At 40.1% G+C, this 19,554-nt stretch overlaps 1 protein-coding gene and 1 long non-coding RNA gene across 3 annotated transcripts in view; one reads left to right on the top strand and one right to left on the bottom strand.

Annotated features, from left to right (window-relative positions):
• LOC129717838 (proton-coupled folate transporter-like) overlaps positions 1–19,554 on the top strand; it is a 117,258-nt gene that overhangs the window by 29,709 nt on the left and 67,995 nt on the right. The gene's annotated exons all lie outside the window — the stretch shown is intronic.
• On the bottom strand, positions 5,497–6,129 carry LOC129717848 (uncharacterized). Its single transcript, XR_008726759.1, has 2 exons — positions 5,872–6,129; positions 5,497–5,809 (listed from the first exon to the last, which is right to left on the bottom strand). It is a non-coding gene; the product is annotated as an uncharacterized LOC129717848 (long non-coding RNA).

The following is a 19,554-nucleotide window of genomic DNA, read 5'->3' as shown; positions in this document are numbered from 1 at the left end:
AACGAGCAGAATTTATCAAAATTCGAAGTGAAATTGCCAATCGCCAGCGACCGTCGAATAGAAAAAGTGTACAACCTAGCGTTACACCAACCCCGCCAGCGACTTCAAGTACGTTGCCGTTTCCACCTCCTCCAACTGGTGGTGTTCCTAGCCAGGACCCCCCCGGATTTTTGAGTTATGCACAGGCTGCCAGCATGCCCCCAGCAAGTAGCAATTTGTACTCGATGGAACAGCTAGCTACGCTGTTTCTCAAACTCGATCAGCAAACAAAGGCTTGTCGCACCAACCAGGAACAGATTGCGGTCATGATGACTTTTTACTACCGTCACGGATCCATTCTTTCGAATCCTTAACTGGAATGCCCGCTTTGTGGCCAACAAGAAGTTAGAACTTCTACATTTTCTGAACACACACCACATCGATGTCGCTGCAATAACCGAAACACATTTGAAGCCGAACATAAACTTCTGCCTGCCGGAACACTCGGTAGTCAGACTGGACCGCACAACCTCAGCTGGGGGCGGGGTTGCAATCGCCATAAGGAGAGGACTACCATACAAATCACTACCGAGTTTCAACACAACCTTTGTCGAAGCTGTAGGAATCGAAATCACCACCACTGATGGACCACTCACATTTATTGCGGTCTATTGTCCGAAAAGTCTCGACGGGCAAATGGAACCACGGTGAAATTGAAGAACGACATCCAAAAGCTGTCTAGAAGAGGAGGCAATTTCGTCATCACAGGTGGTCTCAATGCTCGCCACTCCGCTTGGGGTGACTCCAGGTGCAACTCAAATGGTAACATCATCGTAGAAGATTCCGAAGCTGGATATTACTATCCCGCTCATCCGGAATTGCCAACGTACATCTCTCCTGGTGGTGTAGGCTCCAAGCTTGACATTTTTCTGACCAACATCACCGATCGATTTTCGATTCCGAAAACCATAACAGAGCTCTCCTCGGATCATCTTCCGGTCATCGCTGAGATTGGTGCTAACGTAGAGCGGCGCCAAGTTCAACAACGAAGAAATTACCATCGTGCAAATTGGGGCAGCGGTATGTTGAAAACCATCTTGATGCGGACATCACTCTGAACAGCACTGGAGACATCGATCGTACTCTAAAGCCCATGATAGACGTCATCCAGGAAGCAGAGTGCCGCTACATCCCATCTGTTCCAGTGACACGTAAGTTTGCGCAAATCGACGATAACACCAAGCGCATAATTTCCTTGCGAAACTCGCTGAGAGGGCAATATCAACGTACCCGCAACCCTAGGCACCGATTCTACGCTAGACAGCTAACAAAAATCGTTCAAGAACGTCTGGAGAAAGTGAAAAACAGACAGTTTGCAATCGAATTTACGTAATTTGCCCAACTGCTCACGGCCATTTTGGCGTGTGGCTAAAGTGTTAAAGAACAAACCAAAACCCATCCCACCATTAATAGTGAATAGTGAAACTCTGCTAACTTCCCGCGAAAAGGCTTGTGCTATCTCTCAGCATTTTGCCGCTTCCCACAATCTTGGTCTCCCAGCTGCCAAGTTGCAACATGATGCAACACGCAACAGCGAGCAAACGAAATCGCTTGATGTTACAAACCGCAATAAGATACGGGTTAAAACCGTTGCGTGTGTGAGAGCACCATCGGTGTTTATTCGCTGGATACACTATCTACTGTCTACTGAACGCAATAAGCTGCTCACATGCGACATGGGGACGGGAACATTTTCTTCAACCAAGCTGCACAACACGACACAAAACATGTTATTTTGTTGCTTCAATGATAGTGCTATCGGTCCGGCTCGACAAGAAATCATTTTTGTGCATCCGTGCTACGAAACTGAGGAAAAACTTTAGAAACTGAAAAAAGAGGTGGAGCTTATCAAATGATCGCTCTGAACCAGAATGAAGTCACACATATTTTTCAAGTTATATCATTCCACCACGTACGTAAAATAATTCATTCCTATTTTCATCCCTATATAAGAGCCTGTTTTAGTCGAAGCCGCTCATAGTAGTTCTGAACAGCGACGACAGCAGTCCTCCCTTAGCAGCAGCGGGAGCGAGCAGTGGGTACCATCGATAGTGGATAGCGGCCACAACTGTGGCATGGCTGCGAATAAGCGTAGCAGTTTCAGCGGATCTCACCATCGATAGCAGCAGGGCCAGCAGATGCAGGTACAGCGGATACCAATGGCGGCCACAACTGTGGCATGGCTACGGATAGCGTTGCAGTTGCTCAGCAGTTGGGCCAGCGTATAGCGGCCACAACTGTGGCATGGCTATGCATAGCGTAGCTGTTGCAGCGGGTATATCAGCATCGATAGTAGCAGGGTCAGCTGATGCAACGACACTCCCTTCACTAAAATGCTGTTTCAGTGTGGTAGCGGGAAGCATCAGCAGCAGGCTTGCATGAAGTGAATACATCAGCCAGCAACTTTCCTAAGGCCTCTGCCATAGTAGACGCGAAAAGCGGCGCGAACCGATTCGCTCGGCCGTAGGTTGATGTACAGCTCTACTGATGGCTGTAGATTAACCTACAGCTGAGTGAATCGGTTCGCGTCGCTTTTCGCGTCTATTATGGCAGAGGCCTAGTGGGAAAGTTGTATCAGTTTGTCCAGAAGAATATTATTGTCGGTAATATTACAGAGATGCGATTGCGTAAATCCGATTTTGAATTGAACAATTGTTCTTTTGAGAACAAATAACACCCTTATTTGAAGAGTTAATAGCTTTTGGTACCAATAGCAGTATAGTGACAGCCTCAGCGGTAGATGCAGATGCAGCCGGTACTTCCCTGAGGCCGATGTAAAGTTAAATGGGAGCAGCACGGCGAAACAGTTAGGGTTATGCTTAGACGCGCGTCATTTTTCGTTGTTGATATTCCCCACATGAAACGACGCGCTTTCGCATGATAGCGGTGGTATTAGCGGTAGATGTATTTGCCAACACTTCCTCCAGTAAGCCGTGTCTAGTTTTCAATGTGCAAACACCTTTCTCATTGTGTTGACCGTGCGCCTTAGTCCTCACTATCAATGATAAATTGAACAATTGTCCTTATAAGAACAACAAATGAATTAATGAAGATTTAATTTTGAATTAGAATACTTTTCTCAGGAAGTTCGGCTACATAGGGATGTAAAATGAAAATCTAAAACTGAAAAAAGTGAGAAAAATTTCAAATGCTAATAAATCGGTTAGTTTTCGATGGATTTCCTTCGTTTTTGCAGCAATCGATTAGAAAATCTTTAAGATTCCTACCAAATGCATGAAATTGCAATTTTATCATTCGAACTATTGTACTATTGAAAACTCTTAAGCCTTGTCAAAATACAAAATTCGACCTCTGATTGGTCGTTATACCGCGCTTTCCCAAGCACGGTCGGCAGCGTTATGGACCTAGTAAATTGGGAATGCATCATTTGGCCTATATAAGAGCTTCATCAGATAATAAACAAACATTTCATTGGATATTAAATTGAACAACTGAAATTTGAAGAACACAAATGATTATTTGAAGAGTTAATATTTTCTCGTTTTGCGCTATAATCCAAAGTTAATTATCTTCATCTACATGCATACTCTGACTATTATTACGTGTTTGCGTCGCTTAGTGTTTGGCTACGGTCATGCAGAACGCAAATAACGGCGCGATGCGATTCGGCAAGACGAAATCTGTTGAAATGTATAGCTCTACTTCGCCTTAAAAAGAGCTGTACATTTCACCACGGTAAGGCGAATCGCATCGCGCCGGCATTCGCGTTCTGCATAACCGTAGCCTTTGTTCCGTTCCCGTTTAATGATGTCGTATTAAATGTGCATATTACAATTCGGCAGCACTTCAACTTCTCATTTGCACAAAATTTAAAAATATCCAATGACCTTCATTCAAAATATCAGACAAAAGAAATTACAATACTGCCAATGAACGGTCAACGTTTATTTACTAGAAAAAATGACTGACACGCAAGCAGCCAGGTTATCTTTCTTGTAAAAGTATTCTACTTCAACCTTGCGGTCGTGGCTTTGCATACAACCTTCTTGTGATTTTTTTCATTTGGATTCGCCCCGAAGCATCATTGCGATTGGGAATACCGTTCACGGTGAATATTCTTCGGCATTGATCTGAGTCACAAAGGCTTCTGAAACGATGTATTCCCATCCGATCGCTCAGTATCGCTTCGGATGACTTGAGTAAATCGTAGCCAATACGAATCAAACACGAAGGTAATCATATTACGTTTTAATAACTATTCATCGCCCACAAGCCACTCATAACAGTTCAGTTCACTATAGGCGTTGTTTCCATTGCTGAGTGAATACACTGTTGCCACGTGTTGTTGTGCTTCGGCAATAATGAATAAATACGAATGCAACGAAGTGATATTCAGCAGCCCTGTTAACAAGGCTGAATTAGTGCTGATAAAATGCAATCTCTTAATGCTTATGGTTACTTGGGAATGTTGATTGTGAATTGTTACACTCAGTAAAAATACATGTCAATGTTATGTGTGAACCTCTATAGAATCCTGCGATAAAAGTTTACACTTAACGTCTATTTGTTTCGGCAGTGGAGATTATTTGTTCCATTTATAACTTTGAAGGCCCGAAACAATCATCATTGCCTCAACCACACAAATCCTGAGTGGCTAAAACATTTTTGTGATATTTTCCCCACATAAAGAACACGTCGAGCCTTACGCATTAATAATATTATAAGAAAGTATGCGGTGAATGGGACATTTTAATACAGCCTGAATGCCTTACGAAGCTTCTAGATAGTATCGATTGTCCGAACATTGTGAGGAAGGGAATAATAAATTGTATACTTGATAATTTTCAACCTATCTTATTTTATTCACTATTACTCATTTTTACAATAGTTGCATTTTCTTAATTAATTTTCTTAACTAATTAAAAATTTTTATTCGCTCAAACGATATCATTTAATTTTTGAAACTGATCCTTATAAATTTTTTTTCGGGGGTGTTGAAAAAAATAAAAAACCGAAAAATGCACATTTTACCCCATCCTGCCGAACACAGTTTTTTGCGTTTTACCCTTTTTCCTCTGAGATTAGTGGTGAATTTCATTCAATGAGGCAAATAGAGCTTTCTACGCCAGATCTCACCAACACAGGCTTAGTCTGTATCCAAATAAAATCGATTTGTTTTCAACCAAAAAATCAGCTGATATTCAATTTCGAAAAATATTGCACTTATGAATCCTGGTTCATTAGCGTTACCTGTTTTAACAAACTTTGTTTTAGTGGAAAACCAGATGAAATAAAACTAAAAATCGGCTTACAACTCGAATAAAAGCTCGGGACAGGAGGAAATTTTTTGTTACTACCAGCGTGTTGATTATTTTGTAACAGGGGGTCACCCTGTACACACGAAAATTTGCCCGGCGAAACCATTACAGGGCGGCCAGATACCTCTAACGGACTTTCGGATCTTTGCTAGAACACTGAAGGGGAAAACAAACAAAATAAATAAAATAAAAACTTATCGGGTTTATTTCCTCCAGCTGTCGTAAGTGGCTTCTCCTATTCTACTGATGGAGACGTCTGGTGCTTCTTCCAAGCTGCTCCCGAGATAGCGGCATCCACCAGCAGCTGCAACGATGGTCTTCGGCGGGTGGTGTTTTCCGCTCCTTTTTGATTAGCCGGGGTAGTAAACACTGCTCACCAATCCGGCGAGCAACACACAACAATAGCACACGATCCACGGGCCAACGGGACAACCTTCGTTGGACTTACACAACACAAAGCGGCACAACCTTCGCTTTTTTGCCAGACAAAACTGTAAAAATTTAAGTTAAAAAAACGCGCACAGAAACGTAAACAAAACGACGCGTGTCTCACCGTGGTCGAGGCTAAACTGATCATCCCGCGATGGCTGCCGACCACAATAAACCCGCCGAGACAGGATTCAGCACCACTTTTTCGCAGCTAGAGGAAAAAACCGGCCTATCTATCCCTAACAATTATACCACAAACATGACATAAAAATTATCGAACCTATCTAACGCGACAATATCGTTCACAAACGGAAAAACGAACGAATTTAAACGAAAATAAACAAATTTATGTGAACGATATTCAGCGCAAGTGGTGACAGTTGTCATGTTGGGTACACGCTGCTGCGGGGGTGTTCAAGTGAGGGTAATTTTTATTCATACACTCTCCCGCGGTAATACCCAAAATTAGGTAAATTTCCACTCGATGCTGAAATTGCAACCGCGCAGGTTACAATTTGCAACCAAAATTAAACTTGTATTAGTGAAATCGACCACTAATACTAGCGCAGATAGGAAGGTTTATAAGGGAGGGGAAATAGCGGAAGAAGAATGCTTATGCTACAAGTATACCATTATACAGTCATGGAGAAAAAAATAAATATACTTGCAGTGTTGGATGATTTTTCGTATTTGCGCACTGATTTTAATTGTTGTACGATGTTATGTTGCGTCTTTACGATCTGCAGACGCTCTTTTTTAAAGAGAAACGGAGAAATAACTGGAGAAATTTCTTTGTCGCTGATTCCAAAATTTTTTTGCGTGAGTTAGTGTTTTTAGAGTGGCGAAAAAAATAAATACACTATTGAAATATATGTACAAAACAATTCAAATTAGCTTTATTTCTCTACATATCGTTAGCAAAGTGACCTTTTACGTTACAAAACTCACTTTCAAAATTTTGTGGTTTGACCTGTGTTTTGTAAAACCATATTCAATCTTCGTGGTATGTTTACCACCCGGTTTTCACGAGTAGAAGCTGGACTAGCATTTCACGCTGCCTGTACGACATTCCATAAGTCTGTTTTATTCTTTGGATGATGAAACCTAGACATTCCCAATCTTCCATAGAATTTCTAAAGGATTTAAATTAGGAGTCTGCGCTGGTCAAACTAATAATTTAATTTTTTCGTTTTTAAAATCATCTTCGTGTTTTCAATACTGTATGTTTAGGATCGTTATACTGCATAGAGATCCAGCAAAGTGGCATGTTTTCTTCGACATATGGAAGCAAAATCGACCACCTAGGTACACAGGAAACTTTATTCTACTTCAAAAGCGACACATTTTGGCAAGAACTGAATTTTCTAAAAAGTTTTTAGATTAGGGTGCAACTAAACGGCACATCATGTTTTGGTCGGATGAGTCGAAATTCAACCTTTTTGTTTCAAACGGTCAGCACCTGGAGAGAAGACCGGTGAAAACTGCCTTCAAAGCACAATTAACCACGAAAGTAGTAAAATTTGGAAGTGACCACAAAACGGTGTAATACTGTTTTCTGATGCTGGTATGGAACCCATTGATTTTATAACATAAACTATGAATATCAACGACTGTGTAGATATTTTACGTAGCGCAATGCTTCCGTATGCCAAAGAAAACATGCTTCTTCGTTGGAGAGTAACGATCCTAAACATACAGCATTGAAAACAAGAAAATGATTTTCAAACGAAAATATAAAATTATTAGTTTGACCAGCGCAGACTTTTAATTCAAATCCTTTAGAAATTCTATGGAAGATTGGGAAAGTCTAGGTTGCAAAGCATCATCCAAAGAATCAAACAGACTTATGGAACGTCGGACAGGCAGTGTGAAATGCTAGTTCAGCTTCTACTCGTGAAAACCTGGTGGTAAGCATACCCGGAAGATTGAATATGGCTTTACAAAACAAAGGACAAGCCACGAAATTTTGAAAGTGAGTTTTGTAACGTTAAAGGTCACTTTGCTAACGATATGTAGAGAAATGAAGCTAATTTGGATTGTTTTGTATATATATTTCAATAGAGTATTTATTTTTGTTGCCACTTTAAAAACACTAACTCACGCACAAATTTTTCGGAATCACTGACGAAAAAAATTCTTCAGTCATTTCTCCGTGCCTCTTTTAAAAAGAGTGTCTGCGGATCATAATGACGTAACATATTGCTGGTAAAGTTGAAATCTAGAATACAGCGGAAAATAAAAATGACAACCGCAGCTGCCAGATTGAGAACACTGACAGAAAACATGACGAAGCAATTCGATGAGTTTCATTTTTTTACCAAAACACTGGATGCTTATGTTTAAAACGAAATGGGATGATTTATGAATTAGATGAAGCAATAATGTAATTGAAAATTTAGAAATATGTTTATTCAACATAATCATCTGTTATTTGCGTTCAATCCGATACTGGCATCAAATACACCACCTGATTTATAACCACACTTTCTAAACACTTTTGTAAAATCATATTGTTTGAAATGTTCAAGAGCATTTGAAATGACAACCGACAACTCAATTGAACTGTTTTCGATATAGGAGCGTTTGAGATACTTCTTGATGTAGCCAAAAAGGTATTCAATCGGGTTATAGAATGGAGCATACGCAGGCAGAAACACCACATGTATTCCCAAACTGCGCAAGTATTCAACAATTGCTCTATGGCAATGGATGCGTGCTCCGTCCATAACCCAGACTGGATGAAACCCTGGATATTGCCAAACTTTACCGCTATTCGCAAATTTTCTGCAGCATTCAAAAAAATTTTCCTTGTAAAAGTTCCATCTGTAATAAAAGTTTCCTGCAAACCAGTTTGGCCTAGATAGCATAGAAGAGATGTCCTTGAGCGTCGTTTAAATTCTCCTCGAAACAAAATTCGCTGTCCTATTGGGCCGTAACCCTTATCCCGAAGAATGTCGCGGGAATCAAAAGAAACCTCGTCGAGAAAAATCAGTTGATGTATATCCCAGTTAAGTGACGATAACTCAAAATAGTAGTTTACAATATCTGCATCTCTGATTTGAATAGCTCGTCGTTCCAATGTTTTCCATGTATACCCTGAGGCATGCAAAATACTGGCTATCGATGTTTTGCTGATAACAGTCGAAAAATGCTGTTCAAACAATACTTTGCATTCATCGAGGTAAAATGAAGGAGTTTCGTTATATTTCGCTAAAATCCACTGTCGCTGATCAACAGGGAACTTTCGAAAAATCTTCTCACGTTTTTTTCTGCTATAAATACCTTCACTTTCGTACCGTGTTACCCAGTTTGTGATAGTAGTTGGATGCTTTCCGTATATTTTTGCCAATTTACATTTAGACATTCCAAGGCAATAATAGCCATACATGCAATGCATAATGGTATTTGACGATGCATGTTTATGTAACACTTCTCTTCTAATTTCTGCCATAGTAAAATTCAACGAACACGATCGCAATTTTCTGTCGTTGATTGCCAAGAAATTTTCGATATCTTCGTTTGAGTTATACGTTTGGGCTGCGAAGAGAATGAGCAGCAAATACTGTGAGTGACACTGAAATTTATCCACCACGTTGTGAACCGCAACTTTTAAAACAAATGCCCCTCTTGGTTGCCAAATCTATTTTATTTTCTTCAGGACGTTGTTAACAATAACCAAAATTAAATTACCTGTTTTTGGCAACCCTTGTCAAAATCAAAACAAACTTCGATTCTGGCAGCACGATTCTGTATTTACAGCAAGTCTCAAATGCAGTAAGCTTACTATTCACCATTCGATTCAAAATTGCAAGACTGTTTCTTGTTTTTGAAAATGTCTGATATTATTGAATATGATCCAGAAGTGACCTCAGACGATTCTTTTGATTACACTAACTTGGAAAAGGATGTGGATTACGAGTTGCTTGAGCTGCAAGATATTGCTGAACCAGAATACGATGAAGCAGATGTAGGCTGTTTGTTTCGGTAGTTTAAATGGAGCATATTTCAAGCTTTCCTTAACTTTATTCACAGGAACCAAAGAAGAAAGCGAAACTATGCGACGTAATTTTCAAAATCAAAGTCATAGTTTACGCCAAAAATTTCAGAACGCAGAAGAGAGCTGACCCGCTTGGCGATTTGGAGGTGTCATCTGATGACGTTAATGGAATAAGGCGGCAAATCTGGTAATACTGTTGTCCTTTTATCAAGCAAGAGGTGCAATTCTCAGTTTCAGATAAGCCATCGTCATCTGGATCATCATCGGACAACATTGACGTCCTTTTTAAACGGGAAAACCGACCATTGCAGAGGCGGATAATTTTTTATCTTTTTTTGACAAAATATCAAAACGATACTACACTCCTTCATCACTAACAACAACTTTGCTCCAAGGGTGGCTGGATCGAGAATTGTTTCTGTATGTATACCGTTATTCTATTTCCGTTACAACGCTTCGTATTTGGGAAAAAGTCAGAGCCAAACTCATCACCCCCGCAGAATCAGATAGAGCTGGAGCACCTTCTAACGTAGCGTTATCGGAAATGATAAACCAACTGAAATCTCGTTACAGTATGTACTACGTTTCAGATAAGATCAATTGGTCGATTTGGGCAACTTACATACTGAAAAAACCAGAGCATCAACAGCAGACATATATTGCCAAAGGTATACCGGAAAATATTGTTCGTCTTTTCCGCTCAGTTCCAATTCACTCGGAAACAATTATACACGGTGCTCAGAAAGATCTTAAGGTTGCTCAGAATGTGTTAGAGTTTTTCGGAAACGAAGTGAAGATGCTGAGAGATAGTTACACTACTGTGTCTGCAGGCATGAACATGTTTAATACCCGTATCACTGCGTTGGAAAATAAACTTGAAGAGTATGATGCCATGCTAAAATCTATGGCAAGTACTATCACTCCAGTCGAAACGTCGTTCTCATTATCACTCGCTGAAAAAGTGACAGATTTAGCCGATATTGATCACGAACAATACAAATATAATCATCTGTGCCTGTTGCATTATAATTAACAGTTATTCTTTTTTGTTTCCTAAACTTGAGAACTTTACAACTATCTGCAACTGTTTCAAAAAGTTATGCTAAAGCTTTTTAAATAATATTATGCAAAAAAATATCATCGTCTAAATAACACCGCGAAGTTAAAAAAAATCACAGGAGGGTTGTGTGCAAAGCCACGACCGCAAGGTTGAAGTAGAATACTTTTACAAGAGAGTTAACCCGGCTGCTTGCGTGTCAGTCATTTTTTCTAGTAAATAAATGTTGACCGCTCATTGGCAGTATTGAAAATTCTGTGCAAATGAAGTTGAAGTACTACTCAATTTCAGTTTGCACATATAAATACGACCTCACTGAACAGGAAAAGTACAAACCCTTTGCGGCGCAAACAAGTTTCAACAGTCAGAGTATATGTACATGTGAATTCAAATTAAGATAATTAACTTGTGATTAAAGCTCAGAACGAGAAAATTTTAAATCTTCAATTCATTTGTTTGGTTGTCCTAAAAAGGACAGTTTGTTGTTGAAAAAAAAATCGGATATGACGCTGATTGCATCTTTGTGTTACGCCGATAGCGGGAGTGGTGAACTTGCGTATGACGAAGGCATCGTATTACCTGTTTTGTTGAATGGGAGAAAGAGGAATATTGTAAAATTTTGTAAACATTTAATTCAAACAATATTACCAAATCGTGATCAGGCACTCTGATTACAAAGTCAAAGGCTGTTTTCACACTGAAAATCAGACAGCCAGCAGAAGTTTTGATTGCCAAAATCCAGAATGCTTGTGTAGTTACCGAAATAAGGCAGAGCTTCACCGGAGGAAGGCCGAAACCCTCAACCGGCAAGGCTGCTCCGCTAGCAGGAAAATAGTGGTCTCGCATTCAGGAACGGCATCGTAGTTAGGAGTTCTATTCTATTCACCCGGCCGTAGGTTAATGTACAACTCTACTTACGGCTGTACATTAACGTACGGCCGGGCGAATCGGTTAGCGCCGCTTTCCGCGTTTAGCCTGGCAGAGGCCTAATGCGCACGGCCAACACAATAGAAAGGTGTTTTCACATTGAAAATTAGACACGGCTTTACTGGAGTAAGTGTTGGCAAATGCACCTACCGCTAATACCGCCGCTATCGTACGAAAGCGCGTCGTTTCATGTGGGGAATAATATCAACAACGAAAAATGACGCGCGTCTAAGCACACCCGAACTGTTTCGCCGTGCCGCTTCCATTTACTTCCTTATAACGTCGGCCTCAGGGAAGTACCGGCTGCACCTACCGCTGAGGCTGTTACCATACTGCTACTGGTACCCAAAGTTATTAACTCTTCAAATTAAGTGTTTTATTTGTCCTTAAAAGAACAATTGTTCAATTCCATATCGGATATAATGCAATCGCATCTCTGTAATATTACCGACAGTAAAATTCTTCTGAACAAAATGATCCAACTTTTCCATTAGGCGACATCCATAAATTACGTAACGCAAAAAACCCAATTTTTGGACCCCACCACCCCATGTGTAACGAAACGTAACGCCAACACCTTCCCCCCCATAAAAATTACGTAACGCTGCAGAAGGATTTCCTTGATAAAAATGCTCGTTTTTGAGAGTCTCTCCAGAGATTTTTCGTTACGTAACGCTGAACTCACCTCCCCCCTTACCTGTGTAACAAATCGTAACGCCCGAGTATACTCCCCCTCCCCCCTACGAGCGTTACGTAATTTATGGATGCCGCTTTAGAGGAAGTGCCGGCTGATGTACGGCAAAAATTTCGCCCGATCGCTCGCGTTGGTGTTAAGCCTGGCAGAGGCCTGAGACGTGGTGACAAACCACAGGGCAAGTGATTTGTTTGATTTGAAGGCAGCCACAGGCGCAACCCACTGCTGATCGCAACCTTTGAGCTGCTCTAACAGTGGGGGGAATTGAGATACACGGACAACATGCACTGTGGAAGCTTTTTCACATTCAGCAAATTAGACGGGCTAGTGCTGCTGCTAAGGAAGGACGGCTGCTGTTGTCGCTGTCTAGAACTATTATGAGCGGCTTAGGCTGAAACAGGCTCTTATATAAGCCAAATAGCATGTTTTCAATTGCAAGGTATATGATTCTGTCGACCGTGCTTGGGAAGCAATTATATAACGACCAATCAGAGGTCGATTTTTTCGTTTTGACAAGGCTTGACTATTTTCAATAGTAAAATAGTGTGAATTATAAAATTAGAATTATCTTCTTTTGGGAAAAATCTTAGAAGATTTTCCAATCTATTGCTGCAAGATCAAAGGAAATCCATCAAATACTAACCGATTTATTAGCATTTGAAATTGGACATATTTTTCACTTTTTTCGGTTTTAGATTTTCATTTCACATCCCTATGTAGTCGAACTTCCTGAGAGAAGTATTCTACTTCAAAATCGAACTTTTTGCTAACCATCAGTACGATTTCCTTCAGTCATTACGAATTTGGCAGCTGCGGTTGTCTTTTGCGGTTGTCATTTGCGGATCTACTATCGCCGACCGATTCTAATTTTTTACCGCCCAGGCAATAACATCATACAACAATTAAAATCAGTGCGCAAATACGAAAAATTATCCAACACAAAAAGTGTATTTATTATTTTCTCCATGACTGTAGCACATTCCAGCTAGATGGCATCCCGCCATGTTTCAAGGGTTAACATCTCAGCGTGTGTATAAACGAGATAGCATATCACCGCCACTTTTCATACGCATAACATAGCATCTGTCAGTGGGGCCCGCAAATCATCGATCCGCTGCGATGTTAGCTGCGATGAAGCAAAGCAAATAAGATAGAGATGCCAGCTAGCTGGCACATACATGAGACATACGACCCGGGTTAAATGCGCAAGGACAAATCGCGCAAGGACTTGCATGCAAGTCAGCTTTCAAGTTACGTAGTGAAAATAAATTTAAAATTTCTTTTAATTGGAAACGATCTCTAATACATCAGAAAACTGTTAAAAAAACCAATTTCACTTTCATCTGGAGAATTTATTTAAGAAATTTCTGGTAGCGACCACAAACATTGAGTGTGTAGGTCACAAGTAGAGTGGTCAAATTATTAAATAAATCGAATTTCCCAAGATCGGCCGGCCTAGCGGGAAATTGTGAGTATTAGCGAATGTTGGTCTACTGGTGGGTCACCATTCCTGAAAACATCATTTTTGGGAATTTCCTTATAGTGAAGTAGTAGTCGAATAAGTGACCTACATACGAGTACAAGGCAAATTATTGAAAAAATCGAATTTCCCAAGATCGGCCGGCCTAGCGGAAAATTGTGAGTATGAGGGAATGTTGGTCTACTGGTGGGTCACCATTCCTGAAAATATCATTTTTGGGAATTTCTTTATAGTGGAGTAGTAGTCGAATAAGTGACCTACATACGTATATGAGGCAAATTATTGAAAAAATCGAATTTCCCAAGATCGGCCGGCCTAGCGGAAAATTGTGAGTATGAGGGAATGTTGGTCTACTGGTGGGTCACCATTCCTGAAAATATCATTTTTGGGAATTTCCTTATAGTGAAGTAGTAGTCGAATAAGTGACCTACATACGAGTACAAGGCAAATTATTGAAAAAATCGAATTTCCCAAGATCGGCCGGCCTAGCGGAAAATTGTGAGTATGAGGGAATGTTGGTCTACTGGTGGGTCACCATTCCTGAAAATATCATTTTTGGGAATTTCCTTATAGTGAAGTAGTAGTCGAATAAGTGACCTACATACGAGTACAAGGCAAATTATTGAAAAAATCGAATTATATGAGGCAAATTATTGAAAAAATACGTATTATTGAAAAAATACGTATATGACGTATATGAGGCAAATTATTGAAAAAATCGAATTTCCCAAGATCGGCCGGCCTAGCGGAAAATTGTGAGTATGAGCGAATGTTGGTCTACTAGTGGGTCACCATTCCTGAAAATATCATTTTTAGGAATTTTCTTTTAGTGAAGTAGTAGTCGAATAAGTGACCTACACACGTATACAAGGTAAATTATTGAAAAAATCGAATTTCCCAGGATCGGTCGGCCTAGCGGAAAATTGTGAGTATGAGGGAATGTTGGTCTACTGGTGGGTCACCATTCCTGAAAATATAGTTTTTGGGAATTTCCTTATAGTGAAGTAGTAGTCGAATAAGTGACCTACATACGTATATGAGGCAAATTATTGAAAAAATCGAATTTCCCAAGATCGGCCGGCCTAGCGGAAAATTGTGAGTATGAGGGAATGTTGGTCTACTGGTGGGTCACCATTCCTGAAAATATCATTTTTGGGAATTTCCTTATAGTGGAGTAGTAGTCGAATAAGTGACCTACATACGTATATGAGGCAAATTATTGAAAAAATCGAATTTCCCAAGATCGGCCGGCCTAGCGGAAAATTGTAAGTATGAGCGAATGTTGGTCTACTGGTGGGTCACCATTCCTGAGAATATCATTTTTGGGAATTTTCTTATAGTGAAGTAGTAGTCGAATAAGTGACCTAATCGAATTTCTCAAGATCGGCCGGCCTAGCGGAAAATTGTGAGTATGAGAGAATGTTGGTCTACTGGTGGGTCACCATTCCTGAAAATATCATTTTTGGGAATTTCCTTATAGTGAAGTAGTAGTCGAATAAGTGACCTACATACGTATATGAGGCAAATTATTGAAAAAATCGAATTTCCCAAGATCGGCCGGCCTAGCGGAAAATTGTGAGTATGAGCGAATGTTGGTCTACTAGTGGGTCACCATTCCTAAAAATATCATTTTTGAAAATTTCCTTATAGTGGAGTAGTAGTCGAATAAGTGATCTACACACGTATACAAGGTAAATTATTGAAAAAAATCGAATTTCCCAGGATCGGCCGGCCTAGCGGAAAATTGTGAGTATGAGGTCTACTAGTGGGTCATCATTCCTGAGAATATCATTTTTGGGAATTTCCTCATAGTGGAGTAGTAGTCGAATAAGTGACCTACACACGTATACAAGGTAAATTATTGAAAAAATCGAATTTCCCAGGATCGGCCGGCCTAGCGGAAAATTGTGAGTATGAGGGAATGTTGGTCTACTGGTGGGTCACCATTCCTGAAAATATAATTTTTGGGAATTTCCTTATAGTGTAGTAGTAGTCGAATAAGTGACCTACATACGTATATGAGGCAAATTATTGAAAAAATCGAATTTTCCAAGATCGGCCGGCCTAGCGGGAAATTGTGAGTATGAGCGAATGTTGGTCTACTGGTGGGTCACCATTCCTGAGAATATCATTTTTGGGGATTTTCTTTTAGTGAATCAGTAGTCGAATAAGTGACCTACATACGAGTACAAGGCAAATTATTGAGAAAATCGAATTTCCCAAGATCGGCCGGCCTAGCGGAAAATTGTGAGTATGAGGGAATGTTGGTCTACTGGTGGGTCACCATTCCTGAGATTATCATTTTTGGGAATTTCCTTATAGTGAAGTAGTAGTCGAATATAAATCGATATGGTGAAGTAGTAGTCGTATATGAGGCAAATTATTGAAAAAATTGAATTTCCCTAGATCGGCCGGCCTAGCGGAAAATTGTAAGTATGAGCGAATGTTGGTCTACTGGTGGGTCACCATTCCTGAGAATATCATTTTTGGGAATTTTCTTATAGTGAAGTAGTAGTCGAATAAGTGACCTACATACGAGTACAAGGCAAATTATTGAGAAAATCGAATTTCCCAAGATCGGCCGGCCTAGCGGAAAATTGTGAGTATGAGGGAATGTTGGTCTACTGGTGGGTCACCATTCCTGAAAATATCATTTTTTCCTTATAAAAAAATATCAAAAAAAAAAAATATCAGAATTTCCTTATAGTGAAGTAGTAGTCGAATAAGTGACCTACATACGTATATGAGGCAAATTATTGAAAAAATCGAATTTCCCAAGATCGGCCGGCCTAGCGGAAAATTGTGAGTATGAGCGAATGTTGGTCTACTAGTGGGTCATCATTCCTGAGAATATCATTTTTGGGAATTTCCTTATAGTGGAGTAGTAGTCGAATAAGTGACCTACACACGTATACAAGGTAAATTATTGAAAAAATCGAATTTCCCAGGATCGGCCGGCCTAGCGGAAAATTGTGAGTATGAGCGAATGTTGGTCTACTGGTGGGTCATCATTCCTGAGAATATCATTTTTGGGAATTTCCTTATAGTGGAGTAGTAGTCGAATAAGTGACCTACACACGTATACAAGGTAAATTATTGAAAAAATCGAATTTCCCAGGATCGACCGGCCTAGCGGAAAATTGTGAGTATGAGGGAATGTTGGTCTACTGGTGGGTCACCATTCCTGAAAATATCATTTTTGGGAATTTCCTTATAGTGAAGTAGTAGTCGAATAAGTGACCTACATACGTATATGAGGCAAATTATTGAAAAAATCGAATTTCCCAAGATCGGCCGGCCTAGCGGAAAATTGTAAGTATGAGCGTATGTTGGTCTACTGGTGGGTCACCATTCCTGAAAATATCATTTTTGGGAATTTCCTTATAGTGAAGTAGTAGTCGAATAAGTGACCTACAAACGAGTACAAGGCAAATTATAGAAAAAATCGAATTTCCCAAGTTCGGCCGGCCTAGCGGAAAACTGTGACTATGAGGGAATGTTGGTCTGCTGGTGGGTCACCATTCCTGAAAATATCATTTTTGGGAATTTCCTTATAGTTGAGTAGTAGTCAAATAAGTGACCTACATACGAGTACAAGGCAAATTATTGAAAAAGTCGAATTTCCCAAGATCGGCCGGCCTAGCGGAAAATTGTGAGTATGAGGGAATGTTGGTCTACTGGTGGGTCACCATTCCTGAAAATATCATTTTAGGAATTTTCTACTCTTGGGTATCTTGCATGTACTTTTTGTATGATTTCACTTACTCGTGTACATGTTGTATGCAAGAAACTGTGTTCGAGAGAACGCTGCTTTTAGCGGGAAGTATGTATTGTACAAATCATCAGTCTTTCGTTTTTTTTACTGATGGTCCTCTGGACGCAGAGCGTTCTGCTCCAATATATTACGTTTGGAAAAATTAACATCGTGTGAAAATTATTGTTATTTGATTCAAATTTCTGTTTCAAGCAATATTTTTCGACTGCGTTTTATTGTAAATCCTGCTCCATTATAGTTTTGCATCCATGTCATTAGAATCAAACTTGATTTCATCGTTCATTTTTCGATGATTTTTCAATTCATTATTTAAGAGCCAAAGGCTGTGCTTCTCATAATTGCTTTTTATATGAGGATAGCCGATCCTCGGATTCCGGAATTTACGCGGTTTTTTACGCGGATTCCGGAATTTACGCGGTTATTTTTACGCGGATTCCGGAATTTACGCGGTTTTTTTTACGCGGCACGTATCCCCCGTGTAAAAAGCGACTTTAGTGTATCTTCAACTTTAGAAACTTTATCAATATATCATGTCAGCGGGGGCCTAGTGTGGTTGGTAACGTCTCCGCCAACCACGCTCGACGCCTGGGTTCGAATCCCACCGCCGACATAGGTGTCGATGATTGTGAGGTGGCGTGATCCACTCACAACCAACCCAACTGGTCTAGATTCAATCCTAGCCGACACCGGGAGATTTTCTGAGGCGAAAAATCTCTGGGATCACGCCTTCCATCGCATGAGGAAGTAAAGCCGTTGGCGCCGGTCCGTTAATAAACGGGTCGTGAGTTAGGGTCCTGGGTGTGGAGTCGCCTCCCTGGGCGTCGGTGATTGGCCACAACAGTGGCGGAACTAGACCGACGGAAAATAAGCGAGAATAAAAAAAAATATATCATGTTGCAAATTAATAGCGAAGCCTTCTCATTAAGTCACGCGAAGGGTTGCGCCATAATCATAAGTTACTGAAAATAACGAAAGCACTAAACGCACATACCGTTTTTGCTATGCAACGAAGTAATGAAAAAAAATCACAAGAAGGTTGTATGCAAAGCCACGACCGCAAGGTTGAAGTAGAATACTTTTACAAGAAAGATAACCTGGCTGCTTGCGTGTCAGTCATTTTTTCTAGTAAATAAACGTTGACCGTTCATTGGCAGTATTGTAATTTCTTTTGATTGATATTTTGAATGAAGTTCATTGGATATTTTTAAATTTTGTGCAAATGAGAAGTTGAAGTGCTGCCGAATTGTAATATGCACATTTAATACGACATCATTAAACGGGAACGGAACAAAGGCTACGGTTATGCAGAACGCGAATGCCGGCGCGATGCGATTCGCCTTACCGTGGTGAAATGTACAGCTCTTTTTAAGGCGAAGTAGAGCTATACATTTCAACAGATTTCGTCTTGCCGAATCGCATCGCGCCGTTATTTGCGTTCTGCATGACCGTAGCCAAACACTAAGCGACGCAAACACGTAATAATAGTCAGAGTATGCATGTAGATGAAGATAATTAACTTTGGATTATAGCGCAAAACGAGAAAATATTAACTCTTCAAATAATCATTTGTGTTCTTCAAATTTCAGTTGTTCAATTTAATATCCGATGAAATGTTTGTTTATTATCTGATGAAGCTCTTATCTAGGCCAAATGATGCATTCCCAATTTACTAGGTCCATAACTCTGCCGACCGTGCTTGGGAAAGCGCGGTATAACGACCAATCAGAGGTCGAATTTTGTGTTTTGACAAGGCTTAAGAGTTTTCAATAGTACAATAGTTCGAATGATAAAATTGCAATTTCATGCATTTGGTAGGAATCTTAGAAGATTTTCCAATCGATTGCTGCAAAAACGAAGGAAATCCATCGAAAACTAAC

Source organism: Wyeomyia smithii, chromosome 1 (assembly GCF_029784165.1).
Source record: "Wyeomyia smithii strain HCP4-BCI-WySm-NY-G18 chromosome 1, ASM2978416v1, whole genome shotgun sequence".
NCBI classification, from domain to species: Eukaryota; Metazoa; Arthropoda; class Insecta; order Diptera; family Culicidae; genus Wyeomyia; species Wyeomyia smithii.
The sequence above is the reverse complement of the archived record's forward strand: the minus strand, read 5'-3'. Positions and strand labels throughout refer to the sequence as shown.